At 43.2% G+C, this 4,313-nt stretch overlaps 1 non-coding gene across 1 annotated transcript; it reads right to left on the reverse strand.

Annotated features, from left to right (window-relative positions):
• Positions 1-3,976: 3,976 nt before the first annotated feature.
• LOC141644818 (small nucleolar RNA R71) lies at positions 3,977-4,083 on the reverse strand. The gene has a single exon (XR_012544423.1). It is a non-coding gene; the product is annotated as a small nucleolar RNA R71 (small nucleolar RNA).
• Between the last annotated feature and the right edge of the window lie 230 nt (positions 4,084-4,313).

Here is a 4,313-nt window from a genome sequence, read left to right on the forward strand (position 1 = left end):
AGCTTGCTCTCCTACTGGTGGGTTGGGCCACCTGACTCCATCTCCCATCTCCCTGAGTGCCTTCAAGATTCCTCCTATACCTGTAGTGAATCCATATTCTGCCAGAGTGGAGAGTAGGCGATTTTCCTCGATCTCGTTGACTCCCCTTCCATATGGTCTGTACCTCTCATCCTTCTTGCTGGTGGTTTGCTTTCTTCCTGATTTCTCCACGGCTGAGGTACTAGAAATACTTGGCGTGCTCAGTAAGCTGGCTCTAGCTAGGATATCTTCCTCCAATCTGATTGCGGCAGCTGCCTTCTCCTGTACCGCCTCGAAACTATGGCATGGATGCATGGTTAGCTGCTTGTATATGTCGGAGTCGTGGTGGAGGCCTCGTCTGAAGGCTTCTACTGCTTTTGAGACATCACACTCTCGTACTGCCACCTTCTCATTGTTGAAACTAGTATTGTATTCTCCAATGCTCTCTCCTGCCCCCTGGACGATTCTGTACAGATCTCCTGCATGTTTCTGTGGTTTTCTGCTGCTTGCAAACTGTTGAGTAAATGCGTTCACCAATTCAGCAAATGTAGATATCGACCTTCTGGGCAGGCTTACAAACCATCGAAGTGTCGGTCCTGTTAGGGTGAACCCGAACCCTTTGCACATGCAGGCCTCCTTGACTTGCCCTACAGCTGTCACTGTCATCATCTTCTGCTTGTACTGACTTATATGATCAAAGGGATCTGCTGTGCCATCAAAGAGAGGCATATTTGGATTTGTGAATCCCATTGGCATGGCTGTGATAGATACGGTGTCTACGAATGGTGAGTCGGCATAGCTATCTAGAGCTGCTTTCTCGAGTGGTGGTGGCAATCCTGGGACCCTGCTCAATATTTCTTTCAACTCCAAGTACTGCCGATATGTTATGCTGCCTGAATCTGGGGTCCGCCTATCGGTCGCCTGCTGGTTCAATATACTGCCTCCTGATCCGAGCTCTTGATGGTTTTGATGTGTTCCAGCTGCTATAGGAGTTGTTGTGATGATTGTCCCCTGCTGCCAGTCCATTTGTTGGTTTGACTCGGATCCTGCTCTAGGTGTCTGATCGATCGTGGCGGGGCTGCTGACAGGGATGCCACCTGCTTGTCCTTCTGCATAGCTGGCCGCAGGCCAGTTACCTGGCGTGAGGTATCCCGGCCCTTGCGGGGTTATCCTTCCATCTGATGGTATTGTGGACAGATCCAGCCTGGTTACCAGTTCAGTCGGTTACTGTCGAAGTGGATTCCTGCTACCCGATGCCCCCTGCGTCAGATCTACTAGTGGAGACCTTCCCGCGTCTGCCCTGCGCTGATACGTGCATATTCTATACACTTTATCTGTGGTTTTGGCATGTATTTCTACGCATAATTGGTAGCTTGAGGCTGCTAGTTCTCCCGAAACGGTTTACTTTGCATTTTCTATGATTTATTGTAGGAATGCGTGGAAGTGGGCTAAATCAAGCCAAATTCGCCCTCCGGAAGCAACAAGGAGCCACTGCACAGCAATTTCAGTCGATCGACTAAGCCTTTCAGTTGATCGACCACTGGAGCTCAATCAGAACCTACTATTCCGAGTAATCAGTCTTGGCTGAAATAAAGACACGCCTCATGTGCTTACCTCTTGATTTGGAGGCGTTCGTTTGGATTTTTGTGTTGCCTAGTCAATAAAGGCATGGTTATTTTTATTGAGTTGGAAGAACGGGATTCGGTTTCTGATGGTTCGTTAGGTGCTAGCTTGGCTCTTACCTTCACTTTCCCATAATTGGTTTGCCCTTCTTTCCCACTTAGCCTCACATATCCAAATTTTGCAATAGTTCGGCATGTGATAGTCCTTGACGGTGGTTATGCGTATGTACGGTAAATAGAATCTTTATTCATGCTAGTCAAGCATACATGTTTTGTCGGTCGCAGTCTAGGTGAGAGACTATACTTTTCTTCCCTCTCTTTTACATATTATCTTACCATTTGCTTTGCTGAGAGAAGAGAGATCCGGGAGAGTCCGATCGTATGAGTCTTGCAAGGTTGAACGCCCGACTTAATTCTATGATATACATAAATTTGTTCGCTTGATTTAAGCTTTGCAGTAGTTGACTTTGGGCATTAAATGGTTTGGCATTGGCTTGTAATTAGCTCTGAAATGTACTCCTTTCCATTTAGTTTTTTATACGGGTCATAGTGCTTGCTTGGGGACAAGCAAGGTTTGGTTTGGGGAGATTTGATACGTGCATATTCTAACACTTTATCTGTGGTTTTGGCATGTATTTCTACGCATAATTGGTAGCTTGAGGCTGCTATTTCTCCCGAAACGGTTTACTTTGCATTTTCAATGATTTATTGTAGGAATGCGTGGAAGTGGGCTAAATCAAGCCAAATTCGCCCTCCGGAAGCAACAAGGAGCCACTGCACAGCAATTTCAGTCGATCGACTAAGCCTTTCAGTCGATCGACCACTGGAGCTCGATCGAAGCTCTTTGTTCGAGTAATCAGTCGATCGACCGTGCTGACCAGTCGATCGACCTGATTTCGAGCTGATATTTATTTCTCCGTGTTAGACTTTTAAAAGCCCAACTTGTAATTAACTTTAAGTATCTTATCAGTAGAACGCAGCAACTTTTAGGTTATGCTTTCATTCTGGAAAAAACTTAGTTTTCAGATCTAGCTTGAGACGGAAACCTTTGATTCGAATGCTTTGTTCTTGATATTCAATTAGTAAGCCTTTTATGCAATTCTTCCTTTTTCTTATTTTTCCTTGTTAATTTAATTCTTGTTTCATCAATTAATTTCAGTAATTGAATTTCTCTCCTTTGTTCTAGTTAGATTCCATCATGTTGAAATTGTCATTATTTATTAATTTCGCAATTAGTGTAGTTATGATTATGCGTAGGTAATTCCTTTGATTGGGAATTAGGTGAGCCATGGTATGAAATTAGGATTGTTGTGTAGCATGAGTTCTTCCGTATTGGTCTTGTTATCTTTTGATAGATTTCTTTGCTAGATTGAAAGATTGGTAAATTGATTTATCGTTAGATTTAGAATTTCTCTTGAGTGAAAGCTTTGATAAATTCTAGGGAATTATTAGACCGTGAGGTTATTTGAGCTTTGATCGAAAGACTAGTTTATTTTCCCTGAGACCGTTTTATGAGAACTCTGCTGCTTAACTGACCTGTTATTTGCCATGGTGAACCGAAATTCCCGATCCTCTTTTTATCTTGTTAAGAATATTCATTTTAGCAATTAGCCAGTTAATCAATCGATTTCAAAACCCCCAATTTATCGTTACTTTATAGACTGAAAAATAGCAAACAAAATCAACCTTGTCTCTCTGTGGTTCGACCCTTACTATCACTAGCTATAGTTTTAGTTTGGAATTATAAATTTAATTTTGGTACTAAACGACGGTATCAAATTTTGGCGCCGTTGCCGGGGAGACGGTGTAATTCTGTTTGCTTTATTTTAGTTTATTTTTCTCGTCTCAAGGAACTTTGGTTCCTTGAGGCCGTTGCTTACCTTTGCTTCTAGTTTTGCTTTTGCACAGTTAGAAGACAGGTTTTTGAGAGGAAGACTTGAGTACTCTCACTTTGGCAATTATGGCTACAATATATGATAATCTTCAGCCAAAGGAACACCACCTTCCAATGGGGCGCCAGTTACCTACCCCTACCACCGGTAACTTCGAGTTTCGTTCCTCTTACATCGATCTAGTGGAGCGAAATCAGTTTGCGGGTCTACCAGATGGGGACCCCTTGAAGCATATAGAAACTTTCACGGACTCATCATTGTTCCATACCTATACCGGACGGGGTAACTCAAGATGAAGTAAAGGGGTTTATGTTCTTGTACTCATTGAAGGACTCAGCGCGAGATTGGTACCGCTACCTTGACAGGGTAGCAGCTGGAGTCACGGACTGGACATCTCTAGCATTAGCCTTCTACAAGAAGTACTTCCCACTTTCAAAGACTGACGCCTTGAGAGGTAAAATCACGAGTTTTCAGCAAAGAGCCGATGAAGATTTTTGTGAAGCATGGGGACGTTTCAAAAGTTTGGTCCGAGCTGTCCCTCATCATGGTTTCCAGCAATGGTATCTTTGCAACCTGTTTTACAATGCTTTATATGATGATTACAAGGTCATTTTGGATGCAAATTTGCTAATGGTAGGTTCCAAAATAATACCGTCAAAGTAAAGGTTGGAACACCATTGAGGAGATGGCGATCCATAAAGCTGAGTTTGGAAGTTCACGTGGAAAGTCACGAAAGCAAAGTGAAGAAATGACTGCATTGCATTGTTGTGACACTTATGAC

Source organism: Silene latifolia, chromosome 2 (genome assembly GCF_048544455.1).
Source record: "Silene latifolia isolate original U9 population chromosome 2, ASM4854445v1, whole genome shotgun sequence".
Lineage (NCBI taxonomy): Eukaryota > Viridiplantae > Streptophyta > Magnoliopsida > Caryophyllales > Caryophyllaceae > Silene > Silene latifolia.